We start from the raw sequence: 20021 nt of genomic DNA, 5'->3' as shown, positions 1-20021 counted from the left end.
AGTGATAGTCAACCAAAATCATATTCAAACAATCAAGAAGCAAACTCAATTGGTTTCATGTTCATATCATCCATCATCATGATTTCATAAACAAATTAGGTCAAGGCATGGCATATAGAAGCTCATAGAAGTCAACAACAAGACTTAATGAAAAACCAATCATAAACAATTCCAAAATTCATCAAATAATTCATGATCAATCATAATCCATAACATGACATGCATATCAAATTTCAGCTCAATTGGATCATGGGAAGATAGTCAATGAAAATCAGAAAGGCAGGGCAAGTTCAAACATGCTCAAAGAAGTCAACCAAACATGTATCAACTTCAAAAAATCATAAATCAGTGATAACATATGAGAAATGAATGGGATCAACACCATGGCAAAGCTTAAGATGTCTACTAATCACATTTCAAATTTCATGTTCATCCAATTAAGTATGAGAATTTCACAAATGAAATGGCATGGAGTGTCACAAAAAGTCAACATATGACCAAACAGGGAAGAAAAATCTCAAACAATTAGGAAATTCCACAAATAATTCCAATAAAAATCACATGTAAACTAGACATCCACAAGTTCAATCATGCAAAAAGTCAAAGCAATTGGAGGTCAAGAAGCATGGTAATAAAAATCATGAAATTGGACATCAATGGTGTGACACAAATTGTCACACCCTAATTCAAAAATTCATAACTCACAAACCAGCAAAGATAAATTCACAAACTCTACACCAAAATCACCATGAATGTGTCTAGTTTAAGCACACAAAAAATTGGGAGTCATTGGATAATGCATCATCATTTCACAATTGATTTGGCAAAGTGTACAAAAAATGAGCACATGTCACAAACCCTAGCACAATTAAAAATCCATTTGTCCAAAAAATCAGGAAAAATCATGATAAATAAGTAGAGATCCAGATGAACACAATGCAAAAAGTTTCATGAATTTTGGATTAAAAATGAAGGAGCTATGATTTTGTAAGATGGTGCATCCAAATGAAATAAATATTAAAACCAAACATGACTTAATGAGTCCAATGGCACGGGAGTGGCGTTTTTGTAATTACTGGACCAACTTAACAAAACGCAGCGTTTGGGACAGAACAAGGGAATGTTCTGATTGGCCATATGGGAATGAGACAGTAAACCACATGCAACACGTGAACAGGAAATCTGGGCAGCACATGAACTAGGGTTTCGAGCTACAGTATCATCTTCATCACTTCCAAAATCGTGGAAAAATTATTTGCCCAGAAACGAGCCATAAGCACATCAATCAAACCATTAAACCACACACATTCATAATATAACATTCATTTTCTATAAATCGAGCCAACCAACAAGAAACAAGCAAAAACAACAATGAGCATGAAACTTTAAAGCCAGATTTCTCAGCCAATATGCGACCATTTTGCATGATTCAAAGTTTAAAAGAATCAGCATGCAAGGATCTTCACAAAGCACAACATCGTTTCAAGAAATGAGAGATTCGAAATACATACCAGATTTGAAGAGCTGAGTTGGATCGTGGTTGTTTGGCCTCAAATGGTTGAAACAGATGAACCACGATGCTCTAGATGGTGAATGGTTAAGGAACTTTGGCTCAACAATCTTGCTACTAGCTGCAACCAAGATCTGCCATGGAAGGATATTGATGAAACAGAGCTGGAGAATGGCTTTACAGCTGGTGTTTAAGGCTTCCAATGAGCTCAAGAATGATGGTGAATGATGCAGAAGCCAAGGCCAAGTTCGTGTGCTTTGCAATTTTTCAAGAAAAGTTCAAAATGCACCAATGAGAAAATGAGAGAACAAGGTTTTTTTGTGTTTGTGATGTTGGCTGCTAGGGTTTTCTGAGCAGAAAATGGCAAATATATATGCTGTTTAGTGTGTTAAGCATGATTAGTTTAGGTGGTAATCCAAATTTTGTTAAATGGCATTGAAATTGGGCCTTGAACATGTTCCAAATGTCATTTTAGAACTCTTCCAATTGGTAAAAGTGACTGAAAATGGTTATTTTGAAATCACAATTTTTCACTTCACTTAAAACAATTCAAGTTACCTCCAAAAGTGCCATTTTGATTTGTGAAGTTTTGGTGAATGATGATGACATATTTGGAAAGAGGGGGTCAAATGTGACTTGTAGCAAAAAACCCCACCCAATTTGGCCAAATGGTTTGGAAGATATGGCCTTTTGAAGTTCAAAAATATTTGAGAATGTTTTGATCATAACTTGCCAACCATACATGGGAATTGAGTGTTCTTGGACTTTTTGGAAATGGGAGAACAAGATCTTCAACTTTCATGTTGGGCAAAAATTCATTTGAATCTTGTATCATGATGTAAGTTTAGGATCAAGAAGTTTCCATTTTTGGCAAATTCCAATTACAGGTCAACTTTCTATTTTTGGAAATTTCTTGTCTGACTTTATTTTCTTCACTGTAGATGCTTGACATGTTACATGAGGCTTGTATAGACATGAATGAGACCTCTCAGACCAAATCCCACCATCAAATCACTGATTAAATGGACAGTTGACCAACAGTTGACTTTCTAGGGTTTTGGATGACTGGGCCATGTTCTGATGAATTCCAAACCCTAATTCCTTGAGATCTTGATTCCAAATGATGTATAACATATAAGAACTCTTGATGATTGATCATGGTGCCCAAATTCTTCAAGAATGGCCACCATCCACTGTTTAATGGCTGATTTGACTGTTTGACTGATGATTGCTTCAGCTGCAAGTAACATGGTTAGATGACAATATTTTTGTACTTTTTGGTTAGTAAACATATGAAAAGCAATGATATACAAAATGCAAGACATGCTTGGTGATCAAGAACCAAACTCACAAGATAACCCACCCACTAGGAGGGAAGCTAGGGCATGCAATGATCCTTGAGGCCATGGTATGATATGATATGGGCCATGAGGGATCTGAGGGCCAAAATTGGGGTCTTACAGATGCCCCTATTTAAGGTCATTCTAGCCGGAGAAGTGAAGTTTAGAAATCTTCATCTCGACGCGGTAGAATGGGCTTAAATAACAGTAATGAGACAAATTTTGGTCCCTAAGAGACCTCATGATGCAAATGTATGCATGCAAAAGACACAAACTCTGTGGGAAATATGGTTCACACAGAAGAAAAGACGATCCATCGGGGTAATACACTCACCAGGAACAGAGACTCTAACATGACTCTTGTTGGGGATAGTAAGAGAAAAAGAAATGCGTGAACAAGACACGACTCTGATTAGAAGAACAGAAAACAGACTGGAGACCTCACTGGGGAAAAGAATTCCAAAGGAAAATAAATCCGTTGGAAAGACACAAGCTGACTCCTGGGGAGAAGAAAAAGGAGACTTCACTGAGGAAGCACCAAAGAAATGAGATGTTACCGGTATAAGGGTAACAAACTCAGGAAGAATGAATATCTAAGACCGGTATAAGGGTGAGAGATATCAATCAACCAATATCTGAGAAAGACCTGGAAAAGGTACATGAACTCAGGAAAATCTGACTCCACAAGGGACCGAGGTCATAATAGGGAGCAGATAGGAAGGAACACCAGGGATACCGAGGTATATAATAGGTGACCGACCGAAGCGTGAATTGGTATATATGCCAAAACACTCATCATCCGAAAGGAGGGCTTGAAAAAGCAAATCGACTTACAGGATGGACATTCGAATCCACAACGGGAAAACGAATCTTACTCCACTGGGGACACAAACCCAAAGAGTGCATGAGATACAATATCCATTACCGGCAGACCGTGGATAAGAATACTCGCATGAGATATATTATCTATTACCGTCAGAACGTAGATAATAAACTCGCATGGTAGGAAACACCAGAGATACCAAAGTATATATGCCAAAACACTCATCATCCAGAACACAAACTGGTTAAAGGATGGACATTCGATTCTACAAAGAATACGAGTCTTACTCGACTGGGGAAGATCAACAAAGGACTCCAACCAAAGAGCGCATGAGACATATTATTCATTACCGGCAGACCGTGAATAATATACTCGCATGAGATTTATTATCTATTACCGTCAGAACGTAGATAATAAACTCGCATGGTAAGAAACACCAGAGATACCGAAGCATATAATAGGTGATCTACCGAAAACGTGAATTGGTATATATGCCAAAACACTCATCATCCAGAACACAAACTGGTTAAAGGATGGACATTCGATTCTACAAAGAATACGAATCTTACTCGACTGGGGAAGATCAACAAAGGACTCCAACCAAAGAGCGCATGAGACATATTATTCATTACCGGCAGACCGTGAATAATATACTCGCATGAGATTTATTATCTATTACCGTCAGAACGTAGATAATAAACTCGCATGGTAAGAAACACCAGAGATACCGAAGCATATAATATGTGATCTACCGAAAACGTGAATTGGTATATATGCAAAAACACTCATCATCCTGAAGAAAGCTAGAACAGCAGACTTGTTTATAGGATGGATATTTGATTCTATAAAGAATGCAAATCTTACTCAGTTGGGGAAACAAACAAAGTGTTCGACAAGAGAGTGCATGAGATATATTATCTATAGCCGTCAAAACGTAGATAACGTACTCGCATGGAAAGTTATCCTGAACCGGGTTGTAGGTTGTTTATAGGATAAGATCCGAAATCGTGAATTGGTTTGTGTTCCAAAACACTCATCATCCTGAAGAAAGCTAGAACAGCAGACTTGTTTATAGGATGGATATTCAATTCCACAAGGAATACGAACCTTACTCTGCGGAGAAAAAACAATCAAAAGATTGACCCAAGAGCGAACGAGATATAATATCCATTACCGTCAGAACGTGGATAGAATACTCACAAAGGAAGATTATCCTGAACCGGGTTGTAGGTTGTTTATAGGATAAGATCCGAAGACGTGAATTGGTTTGTGTTCCAAAACACCCATCATCCTGAAGAAAGCTAGAACAGCAGACTTGTTTATAGGACGGATATTCGATTCCACAAGGAATACGAATCTTACTCTGCGGAGAAAACAATCAAAAGATTAATCCAAGAGTGCATGAGACATATTATTCATTACCGGCAGACCGTGAATAATATACTCGAAAGGAAAAGACACCAGAGATACCGAAGTATATAATAGGTGACTAACCAAAGACGTGAATTGGTATATATGCCAAGACACTCAACATCCGAAACACAAACTGGTTAAAGGATGGATATTCGATTCTACAAAGAATACGAATCTTGCTCAGCTGGGGAAGAATCAACAAAGGACTCCGACCAAAGAGCGCATGAGACATATTATTCATTACCGGCAGACCGTGAATAATATACTCGAAAGGAAAAGACACCAGAGATACCGAAGTATATAATAGGTGACTAACCAAAAAGAGAGACAATGGATACCAAGCATCCGGGTAAACGAAAGACAACTCAAAGGGATAAATTGCAAGCATCCGGCAATTATCCAACAACAAGAATATTCGATTCCGCAAAGGGAAAAAGCGAATCTTACTCGACCAGGGAAACACGAAAGGCTTCGACTGAAGAGTGCATGAGATATATTATTCATTACCGGCAGACCGTGAATAATACACTCGCATGGAAGATTATCCACAACCGGTTACTGGGTTAATAAAGGATAAATCAACCGAAAAGAAAGGCATCGGGATACCAAACTAGGTATATAATGATGACCAGTCAAAGGGAGCAACAGACATTACCAACAAAGGGGGTAAATGAAAGAAGACTCGCTGGGATGCATTAATGACAATCAATGATCCGGGGAACACAATCACTGACAAAAGGTGAAAGGATCCGCTGGGGATAAAATCGCTAGCATACGGCAATTATCCACAAAAGACTTGCTAGGGATATAAGTGCTGATCTGAGCAACTTATCCAAGCAAAGGAAAAAAATCAACATCAAACATTAGATGAAGATAACCACAAGGGGGGAATTGTCATCGGTTGGGATGAGCAACAAAGTTAACTCTGCAAGTGGAGAAAACAGGGTTTATAACTACCGATTTGTATGTAGAAAAACCGCAAAGATAGGACTTACGACTGCTGGTTTGTAGGCAGAGGGCCAAACTCTGGTGGGGATAACCACAAAATTAGGGTTTACATCTACCGAATACGGGGTAGAAAACCAACAACTCCGCGTGGGGATAGAACAAATCACAAATCCGCACGGGAAACCAAAATAGGGTTTATAACAAACCACAAACTGCTTGAGAGCAGGAAAGTAGGATTTACAACTACCGACTGAGGTAGAAAACCAACAAATCTGGCTGGGGAATAAAAGGTGTATAACCACAAATTCTGCCAAGAAGCCAGGAAAAATAGGACTTATAACTACCGGTATGAGGGTAGAGGCCCGAAAAATTCCGCTGGGGGACAACCCACTGGGAAGCACAAGACTTTTGACAAATAGCCAATTCGGGAATAATCCGAAAAGACAGACTGAATCAAGACACGTCCTAATGAGGATATAACTCAAATAGGAAAATCCATCCCAATATATGTGTTGGGAGGAAACGGAAGAAACCGTCATCCACGAGGATATATCTCAGTGGGGAACTGCAGAAGGAAAGACAAACATTTTCTGCTTATGGGGGCTGACTCTATATGGAGAGATTTATAACACCCGACATCTGCTAAGGGAAGATCTATAAAGAAGATCTGCATCACCATAGCAGGAGACAACAAACAAAGGATATATGGCAAGAAATGCAACATGAATATCTGAATGTTTATGAATATGCATGAATATGCGTGATTTATGTTTGATGAATGCTGACAAAACAGATAGTTCTAACACAAACAGGTCCAGGAATCAAACGCCCGGTATTATACTTCCAGGGGAAAACCAACTGGAAAACCAATCTGCGGAGATCTATATGCTGTCAAGCAAAGATCTGCGGGTACTGCTGAAGAAGCAGAGGATCAGAGATATCAGGAAACAACCCAATCCAGGTACAGAAAGTCGCAACGGGCAAAGCAGCCACCAAGACAAATCTATTGGAGAACAAGAGAAAACCCAAGATATCTGCAAGGGATCCCAGTGTCAACTGAGAAACAAAAAGTGCGTTGCACAAGCACGAACTGCTGTAGAAGCAACTCCACATAACTCCGCTGGGGAACAACCCACTGAGGGAGAATGTACCACACAACTTGGGGAGTATACACAAAGCAAACTGATCGCAACAAGTAGATTCTGCAATATAAGCCACTCTACTGGGGATCACAAGCAGTCAGGAAATCAATCCGTTCTCTGGATGCTAGAGCCATCATCCGACCATATTGGGGATTGAAGGAGTATTCAACAGGCGAAACTGCCACAACAAACATTCTGCAGACCATGCTGAGGAAAAGGTGAATGCAATACTGGGATGTCAACCCAAATCAACCACTGAGTAGGAAAATAAATCCTGCTCTGCTGAAGAGAATAACTCTGATGGAGAGATAGCAACAAATCCGCAGACGACTTCGCCGGGGAAAAGGTAAAGTACTGGGTATCAAACCACTGACTCACCAAGTCTTCAAAAAGAAAGCGATCGTGCTGAGGAAACAGGCAACTGCACTGGCAACTGCACTGGGAAGAGTGATAACAACTCTGCTCGCGAATCCGATGGGGATATCAACAACAGCTCTACTCGCGACTGTACTGAGGAGACAAATAAAGTCTGGGAATGTCAACCCACTGAAGAAAGTGACGGGGCACCAAGATGACAAACCATCAACCGCCGAAACTTCTACAAGAAAATCACCCATGCTGGGGAAGATTGCTGCTGGAGAAAACGAAGTCTTCAACAACGCTCTGCTTGCGACTATACTGGGGAACAACCCCAACAACAATTCTGTTTGAGGAACAACCCCAACAAAGGTCTGAAGAAAGAAGATACAACCAAACCAGGAATATGAACAAATGTCTTACCTGTTGGAGATCATGCCACCCTCGAGAGAGCACTGAGATATTCTTGAGTATCCTTTCAATATTGTGAATGTTCACTTTGTTTAAAACAATATTTTTTGAAAAATTTATTTGTTTAAAACAATGACATTTTATCAATTTAAGACATGCAAAACATTTGCTGAATTGAAACAAATAAGAGTGCAAATAATTGGATAAAAAGCTCAAATTGATTTGATGGAATGGTAGCCTGCAAATGGCAAGACTCCATAGATCTGTACAAATTTGAAATCAGTGATATATATTGGAAGAGGGCTACATTGAACATAATGATCCTTTCTCTACCAATTTGAATCTCGATGTATTCGAAGCTTCAGTTTGACGACGAATCGAGAATCTTCTGACGAAATGACGACTGGTGAACAGAAAGTCTTGTCAGGATGCAGTCACTTGCCAAATCCCTAACTTTTGCCTAGATTGCCCCAGGGTGAGGTACTCAATCTAGCGGGATGCAAATATTCTTTTTTTTTTTCCAAGTCTCTAATTTTTGCATGAATTACCCTTGCGGGTTCTCCACCGAGACGCTCATTTTTGCCTAAGCCGCCCTTTCGGGTTTTCAACTTAGCGAGCTATTCTGTTTTTCATTTGCATATACTTTTTTTATTTTTTAGGCAAAGTATCTCTTGACTGCATCTGAATTCACAGGACGAGTGAAATCCTCCCCATCCATTGTTGTAAGCATCAAAGCACCGCTTGAAAAAGGCTCTCTTAACAACATATGGACCCTCGTAGTTTGGAGTCCACTTGCCCCTGGAATCGGGCGTGAAAGACAAAACTTTCTTGAGCACGAGGTCACCTTCTCGGAACACACGAGGCTTGACCTTCTTATCGAATGCTTTCTTCATTCTTTGCTGATATAACTGACCATGACACATGGCAGTTAAACGCTTTTCTTCGATCCAATTCAATTGGTCGTAACGACTCTGAATCTATTCAGCATCAGTCAACTAGGGATTTGAGGGTATAATTTTTCTTTTTCTTTTGAAAAAATTTTGAATTTTTTTTTCTGATTTTTGATTTTTTCATCTTTTTCACCCTCTTTTTTTTTTTTTTCTATTGCATTTGCAATGCCCCAGTTTGAATGTTTTGCTGATTCTCATGATACAGCTGAATGAGCTCCTTTTGTGCTCAAGAAGACGGGTAATCTCATCAGGAATCCCCTTCAACATCATCTTCCTCTGCCTCAAATACAGGGAATTCAAAATTGGGAGATGGCGTTGGATCATTATGTTCAATGGGTTTAGAAATCCCTGCATAATGATTCTGGATAATGAAAAAGCTTTTGAATTTTAAACAAGCAAATCATTTATGCAGATGAAAAAGTTGTTTTTATGTTTTTCATGGTTTTTTGTGATCACTGATTTCATGCGAAAAGCAAAAAGTGAAAACAAATGGAAAAACAAATGTTTAACAATGCATTAATTGAATGAAAACATCATTGTATATATGCTTTGCCAACAATGTCATCACTTCTCCTTTTGGCATGGGAGAAGGGTTTTAAACAAAGTGAACAATTACTCTGATCTATGGATGACTGTAGGAACATCTACAGCGACCCAATTGTGGCAGACACCACCAGGAATAACGAAGTTTTTCACATCTTCTGTGTCTTCTTCCAAGATAGCAGCAGCTTCCTCTTCTTCAGGTCGATCGTCATGGATAAATCCTCCACTTGTGAACAGACCTTGCTCATTACATGCCCCAGAACAGTAGCCAATGCCAGCCCGGGATCGGTTAACCAGGAATAAATCCATCAACAGTACATAGTCAGGCAAATTCTCTCTGAGTTCACAATTCTCTAGCTCGAAATGATCCATCAATCTGGCAGAGATGGCTCTGGTATAATACCGGCAAAGTGCGTCTTCAAAATAAATGAAGATCGCAGGGTCAGACCACAGGACGGGAGACCGGAACAAAACACCCTCTTATGCAAATGATGCATGAAGTGTTTATGCATATGCTTGTTTTTTATTTCAAAGGGACTCAAGGGTTTTATTTGCAAACTTTGAAATATTTAAGCATTTTGATCATACATGAGAATATCTCATCAGATATATCAGGTGAAAAAAATTTCCCGATTTTTTCATGTTTGAGAATTTTTGCAAATAAACTCCTTTGAGTTCCTTGAAAATTTTCTTTTTATCTGATGATATGGATGCAGATGAATGCATGAATGTATGAATGCAACAATCACACTCAAGGATCAAGCAAGCACACCAGACAAAGGTCATGGGAAAGCTCATTGTATCCCTAATATCAATCATCCATTTTGGTGGATTTAGGTTTTCACCTTATCGACACCCAAGTTCCATTGATATTAACGGTACATGAACCGGCTCTAACATCCTTAATATCAACCATCCGTTTTGGGGGATTTAGGTTTTATACCTGATCAACACCCAGGTTCCATTGATATTAAGGTTGTCTGAACGACTCAACCACGAATCACGGGTTTGTTGAGAGTCACGAGCATGGAGTCTCGGTTAAGAACCACCCAAAGGGAGTGTACTAGGGTTTAATCCTGCCAGACATGTTCTATCAGAGGTTCCCATAATCATCGTTCCATCTTTCGAATATTATCGGAGGAACGAATACTCGTATTCCAAAAATATTCTCAAGAGAAACTCTTATGAGTGTAGTATCGCGTAACAATCGCATCAGAACTTACATCTGAACGACCTCCGCACTACGTTCCTAAAAATAGGCCAAGATGGGTTTGGTAAACTAAGGTCCTTGGCTTCTGCGGCACATGATTGAAAGAATAATGCCTAACCACAAATAACTTGTGTGACATTATTAATCCAACATGACCTCCACCAAGTGAATGGACTCGCAAGTCAACTGGCTAAGGAATACTCCCCACCAGTCAACAAGACTATGCCATTCTCCTATCCTAGAGTGCACTCGAGTTCGGGTATAGAACTCATCTCACAAATCACCAAAGCAAACAGCAATTGTATATCAAGCAATTCAAACATTACAATCAATACAGTTATCCCAAATGGTACAAAAATATGTCATATAACAAATGACAATATAACACAACAAGGGTGAAAAGTAGGCAATACCACCAAGGATCGATGTGTCCCCAGCAGAGTCGCCACTTTTCTGTAGCGGTGTATTCGTCGCTATATGATTTATCGATTAAACCATAAGCAAAGCATACAATGAATTTCGAGTCGCCACCGCACTTTTATTTATCCAAAGGACTGGCTAAAAAGCGAACAAAAGCCTAAGAAGTTTTACACGTAGAAAACTAATAAAAAGATCAGAGAGTCTGGGTAAGGGGTAAATTACGCAATGGGAAGGTGTTAGGCACCCACTACGTCCTAGGTACTCCTAGGGAGCCCTTTTCACACTTGTTGTATAAAATTGTTATTTGTTATGACATAAGTATTGTGCAAACATGATTGGGATGATGAGAAAAGAATGTACAAGTTAGTTATTTTTGTGTTCGAACGGATGAACCCGTTGCCTACGTACCTTCCATCAAAGGTAAGGATCAAAACGCCGTAGTTCGGCTAAAAGATTTCCAAAAGTTAGTGAGTTCAATTTTAAACAATAGCACTGAGGCTTTTCATTATCAATGGGAGAAAACTCGACCAAGGAACAACATCCACCATGCGAGGATAGCTTCGACGTACTAGAGGGGTTAACCCTGTTTTCAGTACGGAAGTCTTATAGTCGACTCACTAAGGATAAGGTGAGGTTTACATCAACCACAATGATAATTGAAACCTATGGCTAATGCATGAAAAGATTAATAATGGACAAAGCCAAAACAATTGAATGGGTGAAGTTAACTGATTATGATTACGAAAGTAGAGTCAAAGTATGATTAAGATTGATTTGAAAGAAGTATTATGAAAATGAGTTTGAAAAAAGTCAAGGACTTGGGGTCCAGGTTTTTAATTTGAAAACATGAAGATGTTTGCATAATATCTATCTCAATTTTGAAAGTAATGTGTGAAAAGGTTTAGGACAAAATGGGGTGAATGGATGAGGATGGATTGTAAAACTTCTTAGAAAGTTCACCTCTTGAGATCATATAGAAGATGATTCAAGTGTGTCCTTTGGAATGGGTAAAGAGCCATAATAAAATAAGCAAACAAATGATACCGGATGCCACTCAATGGTCTTACTCCAATCTCACAAACAAAAAGCGGATACCGGATACCAATAGATGGATTTACACCAATCTCCTAAACAAAGAAACAAGGATGTCGGAAGCCAATAGATGGACTTATTCCAATCTCCTCAAACAAAACGAAACTTGGATACCGGATGCCAATCTGTCTGGGCTTATACCAATATCCAACATATGATCATAGGAAAGCAAAGGCCAACTTACAGGGACTTATAATTGCATCCTCACATACAATCAAACAAAGCAACTTATGATCACAGGAAAGCAAATGCGAACTTACAGGGGCTTACAATTGCATCCTCACATACAATCAAACAAAGCAACTTATGATCACAGGAAAGCAAATGCCAACTTACAGGGACTTATAATTGCATCCTCACATACAATCAAACAAATGCATCAAGTAAAGATAAGATGAGTGGCCAATGAAATGGTCTTATACTCACTTCCATATCATAGGAACAATGGCCAAAGGATGGTCTTACAATTGTCCTCAATGGGTAAACAACAATGATAATGTCACAAAGACAAATGAAATGATCATGCATTAATGAGCAATTAATGATGATAAATGCATAGAGCATACAAGCAAACATGTGCATATGAAGAAAACAATCAATCAATGAAGTCATTCAGCACACACTATAACCACACAATTAGGCTCATACAACAGGGTTAGGCATTGAAGCCAACGGGAATAGGGTCACTGGTGCTCTTAACCTTGCCATTGAGGGACTAAGGTGAAGCAGATGAAAGGATATGAGGGGTGTGCCTCATTGCTCTTATCCCTGGTCAGGGAGAGCATTTGAATATCAGAAGATGTGGGAGTTCAGAAAGTAGGAACTCTCTCCACAGATTATTGACTCTATAGATCTTGGGCTTGGATCTCAATGCTACAACCATGTAATGGGAGCAAGGAGAAGACTCACAGAATAGTAGGAGATAGGTTGCTTATCTCTTGGGTTCTACCAATTGCCTTATTTGAAGGACTTTTCCTGCTTGGGACAAATGTAAACACACACAAGCATTGCCTCTTAAGGAGGACTTCAGACAGTTGCTTGGCCAAGTAACAGGCCAGGTCTTCCAGACTACATGAAGAAAAGGGATTATACCTCAATGCAAATTGCTATAAAGCAAAGCAAAGCAAGTTCTTAAGAACTAAGCAACTAAAGGTACCTGAAATAGTCAAATAGAATCAGTACACAGCTCAAAGTTTAAATCAAAAGGAGATAAGATCAACAATCAACACAATTGATTAAAAGGTGCAATGCACAAGGCTCAAAGCTTGTGAACCAAGCAACCTACAAAAACAACAAATTAGTCATGATAAACAATCAAGCTCAAACAATTTGTATTGGTCTCTTTGAAGCATTTGTTGCTTAACCTGAAAACATGAACTCAAACATGAGCAACAGGACCACTAGGACAAGCCTAGGGTCAAAAGGGGATGAGAAAGTCAAAACAGCAAGTGATAGTCAACCAAAATCATATTCAAACAATCAAGAAGCAAACTCAATTGGTTTCATGTTCATATCATCCATCATCATGATTTCATAAACAAATTAGGTCAAGGCATGGCATATAGAAGCTCATAGAAGTCAACAGCAAGACTTAATGAAAAACCAATCATAAACAATTCCAAAATTCATCAAATAATTCATGATCAATCATAATCCATAACATGACATGCATATCAAATTTCAGCTCAATTGGATCATGGGAAGATAGTCAATGAAAATCAGAAAGGCAGGGCAAGTTCAAACATGCTCAAAGAAGTCAACCAAACATGTATCAACTTCAAAAAATCATAAATCAGTGATAACATATGAGAAATGAATGGGATCAACACCATGGCAAAGCTTAAGATGTCTACTAATCACATTTCAAATTTCATGTTCATCCAATTAAGTATGAGAATTTCACAAATGAAATGGCATGGAGTGTCACAAAAAGTCAACATATGACCAAACAGGGGAGAAAAATCTCAAACAATTAGGAAATTCTACAAATAATTCCAATAAAAATCACATGTAAACTAGACATCCACAAGTTCAATCATGCAAAAATTCAAAGCAATTGGAGGTCAAGAAGCATGGTAATTAAAATCATGAAATTGGACATCAATGGTGTGACACAAATTGTCACACCCTAATTCAAAAATTCATAACTCACAAACCAGCAAAGATAAATTCACAAACTCTACACCAAAATCACCATGAATGTGTCTAGTTTAAGCACAAAAACAATTGGGAGTCATTGGATAATGCATCATCATTTCACAATTGATTTGGCAAAGTGTACAAAAAATGAGCACATGTCACAAACCCTAGCACAATTAAAAATCCATTTGTCCAAAAATTCAGGAAAAATCATGATAAATAAGTAGAGATCCAGATGAACACAATGCAAAAAGTTTCATGAATTTTGGATTAAAAATGAAGGAGCTATGATTTTGTAAGATGGTGCATCCAAATGAAATAAATATTAAAACCAAACATGACTTAATGAGTCCAATGGCACGGGAGTGGCGTTTTTGTAATTACTGGACCAACTTAACAAAACGCAGCGTTTGGGACAGAACAAGGGAATGTTCTGATTGGCCATATGGGAATGAGACAGTAAACCACACGCAACACGTGAACAGGAAATATGGGCAGCACATGAACTAGGGTTTCGAGCTACAGTATCATCTTCATCACTTCCAAAATCGTGGAAAAATTATTTGCCCAGAAACGAGCCATAAGCACATCAATCAAACCATTAAACCACACACATTCATAATATAACATTCATTTTCTATAAATCGAGCCAACCAACAAGAAACAAGCAAAAACAACAATGAGCATGAAACTTTAAAGCCAGATTTCTCAGCCAATATGCGACCATTTTGCACGATTCAAAGTTTAAAAGAATCAGCATGCAAGGATCTTCACAAAGCACAACATCGTTTCAAGAAATGAGAGATTCGAAATACATACCAGATTTGAAGAGCTGAGTTGGATCGTGGTTGTTTGGCCTCAAATGGTTGAAACAGATGAACCACGATGCTCTAGATGGTGAATGGTTAAGGAACTTTGGCTCAACAATCTTGCTACTAGCTGCAACCAAGATCTACCATGGAAGGATATTGATGAAACAGAGCTGGAGAATGGCTTTACAGCTGGTGTTTAAGGCTTCCAATGAGCTCAATAATGATGGTGAATGATGCAGCAGCCAAGGCCAAGTTCGTGTGCTTTGCAATTTTTCAAGAAAAGTTCAAAATGCACCAATGAGAAAATGAGAGAACAAGGTTTTTTTGTGTTTGTGATGTTGGCTGCTAGGGTTTTCTGAGCAGAAAATGGCAAATATATATGCTGTTTAGTGTGTTAAGCATGATTAGTTTAGGTGGTAATCCAAATTTTGTTAAATGGCATGTTTTCACAAAATTGCTAAAAACCAACTAAGCTTGCATGAGGTGTATGAGTCTGCACGAAATTGGGCCTTGAACATGTTCCAAATGCCATTTTAGAACTCTTCCAATTGGTAAAAGTGACTGAAAATGGTTATTTTGAAATCTCAATTTTTCACTTCACTTAAAACAATTCAAGTTACCTCCAAAAGTGCCATTTTGATTTGTGAAGTTTTGGTGAATGATGATGACATATTTGGAAAGAGGGGGTCAAATGTGACTTGTAGCAAAAAACCCCACCATAAATGGTTTGGAAGATATGGCCTTTTGAAGTTCAAAATTTTTTGAGAATGTTTTGATCATAACTTGCCAACCATAAATGGGAATTGAGTGTTCTTGGACTTTTTGGAAATGGGAGAACAAGATATTAAACTTTCATGTTGGGCAAAAATTCATTTGAAGCTTGTATCATGATGTAAGTTTAGGATCAAGAAGTTTCCATTTTTGGCAAATTCCAATTACAGGTCAACTTTCTATTTCTGGAAATTTCTTGTCTGACCTTATTTTCTTCACTGTAGATGCTTGACATGTTACATGAGGCTTGTATAGACATGAATGAGACCTCTCAGACCAAATCCCACCATCAAATCACTGATTAAATGGACAGTTGACCAACAGTTGACTTTCTAGGGTTTTGGATGACTGGGCCATGTTCTGATGAATTCCAAACCCTAATTCCTTGAGATCTTGATTCCAAATGATGTCACAACATATAAGAACTCTTGATGATTGATCATGGTGCCCAAATTCTTCAAGAATGGCCACCATCCACTGTTTAATGGCTGATTTGACTGTTTGACTGATGATTGCTTCAACTGCAAGTAACATGGTTAGATGACAATATTTTTGTACTTTTTGGTTAGTAAACATATGAAAAGCAATGATATACAAAATGCAAGACATGCTTGGTGATCAAGAACCAAACTCACAAGATAACCCACCCACTAGGAGGGAAGCTAGGGCATGCAATGATCCTTGAGGCCATGATATGATATGATATGGGCCATGAGGGATCTGAGGGCCAAAATTGGGGTCTTACACTACTCCTGTCCAAATCCCCGACCCTAATCTGGAAATGTAAGAAATGCATTTATCTCCTAAAGTTGTAGTCACTCGTGAAGAGGCAGAGGAATTTCTAAGGATAATAAAGAAAAGTGATTACAAGGTAGTGGACCAATTGAATCAAACCCCTTCGAAGATCTCCATGTTATCTTTGTTGCTTAGCTCAGAAGCACATAGAGACTCATTGATGAAGGTGTTAAGCGCTACGCATATCACGAAGGACATAACGGTGGAACAATTTGACGATGTGATAGCTTGTGTAACCACCGGAAATCTTTTGGGTTTAATGATGACGAGTTGCCGGTCGAGGGAAAGAATTTCATAACAAGGCTCTACACATCTCCTTAAGATGCATAGACATTATACTATCAAGAGTGTTAGTAGACACAGGTTCCTCGCTGAATGTCATGCCAAAAACTACTTTGGTAAAACTACCGATGGAAGGAATGAATATGAAACCCAACACTCTGATCGTAAAAGCGTTTGATGGCTCAAGACGAGCAGTGATAGGGGAGGTTGACCTACCAATTAAGATAGGCCCAACTATCTTCACTATTACATTCCAGGTCATGGACATACACCCTGGATATAGTTGTTTACTTGGGAGACCGTGGATTCATTCTGCAGGCACAGTCACTTCCATTTTACATCAGAAGTTAAAATTCATCACAAATGATAAGATGATTGTGATTGGAGGAGAGGAGGATATCATGGTTAGCCACTTAACTTCTTTCTGATATATCGAAGTGGATGGCGAGATCACCGAGACACCATTCCAATCCTTGGAGGTGGTAAATATAATGGCCGTTCAGCAGACGTCTGAGACACCAAAATCAGGACCATTTATGGCCTCGTGGCAAAGAGCTAAGGCTGTTATAGAGAGTGGGAATGCTCAAAATTGGGGCAAGGTGTTAGAAGTACGTGATAAGCGGGACATATTTGGTTTGGGGTATGAACCAACATTGAATGAAGCCAGTAACCAACATAACAAGGAGCAAATACTTTCTGTAGAAGAGACATTCACCAGTGTTGGCCATATCTTTGGCAATCAAGTGGCAATGATCAATGAGGAAGCTTGTGAAGAGAGAGTGTCTAATTGGATACGACAGGTTGCGCCCGACGAAGAACTGAAGAACTGGAAGGCAGTGAAAATTCCCCAATTTTTTCAAAAGTAATTTTATTATTTTAAACAAAACCCTGTGCTCTGTTATCTTTCAGAAGTTTTTGAATATCATTAATAAAATGGAGATTTGCATTCAAATTTTTGTTCCTTTCCTTTCATTTTGTATTACAATAAAAATGGCATTAATTCTTATGCACGCACTTTCTAAATAAACTGCATAAATCATAACATGCAGAGACACCACCGAGACCATTGATAACGACACTGCTAGGGTCTGGCATGATTTTGAATGTCCAATATACCAAGCCGAAGACGAAGTATGGGAAGACTATGAACTCCCTGAAGAGTTGGCCAGATTACTCAAGCAGGAAGAGAAGGTCATTCAACCACACCAAGAAGACGTCGAAGTTATCAACCTTGGGACGGAGGAAGACAAGAAAGAAGTAAGGGTAGGCACCACGCTTCAGGATGCAGTGAAGACAAGACTGATAGAGCTCCTCCACGAGTACGCTCATGTATTTGCTTGGTCATACCAAGATATGCCCGGGTTAGACACTGACATTGTTACCCACTAGCTTCCCCTTAAAGAAGAACGATCTACCGTCAAACAAAAGCTAAGAAGAACTCGGCCGGAAATATGGCTCTCAAGATTAGAGAAGAGGTGAGGAAGCAGTTTGACGCCGGTTTCCTAGAGGTCGCTAAGTACCCACAATGGGTTGCCAACATTGTACCGGTACCAAAGAAAGATGGGAAAGTCCGCATGTGCGTCGACTACCGAGACTTAAACAGAGCTAGTCCTAAAGACGACTTCCCATTACCCCACATTAATGTATTAGTGGATAACACAGCTCAGTTCTCCGTATTTTCTTTCATGGATGGTTTCTCTGGGTATAACCAAATTAAAGTGGATCCCGAGGACATGGAGAAAACTACGTTCATCACCCCTTGGGGCACCTTTTGTTACAAGGTGATGTCGTTCGGTTTAAAGAACGTTGGGGCAACATATCAACGTGTTATGGTGACCCTCTTTCATGACATGATTCATAAAGAGATTGAAGTGTATGTTGATGATATGATTTCCAAATCCCAGACAGAAGAAGAGCATATTACTAACTTAGAGAAATTGTTTGCTCGGTTAAGGAAGTTTAGGTTGAGACTTAACCCTAACAAATTCACATTTGGGGTTCGATCTGGGAAGCTTTTAGGCTTTATTGTAAGCCAAAAAGGAATTTAAGTGGATCCCGATAAGGTCAGAGCCATTTAGAACATGCATGCGCCGAAGACTGAGAAAGAGGTTCATGGGTTCTTGGGAAGAATGAATTACATCGCCAAGTTCATCTCACATCTCACTGCCACGTGCAAATCGATATTCAAGCTTCTAAGGAAAAATCAAGGTGTGGAGTGGGATGATGATTGCCAAATAGCCTTTGACAAAATCAAAGAATACTTACAAGAGTCGCCGATTCTGATTCCCCATGCGGAAGGAAGACCTCTCATCATGTACTTAACATTACTCGATGAGTCCATGGGTTGTGTATTGGGACAACAAGATGAGACTGGTAGAAAAAAGCATGCCATATATTATCTGAGCAAGAAATTTAATGATTGCGAGACCAGATATTCATTACTCGAAAAGACTTGTTGTGCATTCGCGTGGGCCGCTAAGCGTCTCAGGTAGTACATGCTAACTCATATGACTTGGTTGGTATCTAAAATGGATCCTATCAAATACATATTCGAGAAACCAGCTTTTACCGGTAGAATTTCCCAATGGCAGATGTTGTTATCAAAATACGATATTCAATACGTTGGATAAAATGCCATCAAAGGAAGCGTACTAGTAGACCATCTGCTCACCAACCGTTAGAGAATTACCAACCTTTGAAGTTCGACTTCCCAGATGAGGACATCATGGTTGTTAAGGATGTTGAAGCCTCTGAACTAGAGGAGGGACCTGAGCCAAATGAAGGTTGGACTCCCATGTTCGACAGCGCTTCAAATGCAATAGGTCATGGAATCGGGGCAGTGTTGATGTCTCCCAAGAATTTCCATCTACCATTTACTGCAAAACTTTGTTTTACCTGCACGAATAACATGGTCGAGTATGAAGCTTGCATATTGGGGATGGAAGAAGCTATTGAGTTGAAGATCAAGGTACTAGAGGTATTCGGGGACTCCGCTCTAGTGATACATCATATCAGAGGTGATTGGGAAACAAGACATGCTAACCTAATTCCATAACAGGATTA

The sequence above is a fragment of the Lathyrus oleraceus genome, chromosome 3, assembly GCF_024323335.1.
Source record: "Lathyrus oleraceus cultivar Zhongwan6 chromosome 3, CAAS_Psat_ZW6_1.0, whole genome shotgun sequence".
In the NCBI taxonomy this organism is placed as follows: Eukaryota; Viridiplantae; Streptophyta; class Magnoliopsida; order Fabales; family Fabaceae; genus Lathyrus; species Lathyrus oleraceus.
Note: the sequence above shows the minus strand (reverse complement) of the source record.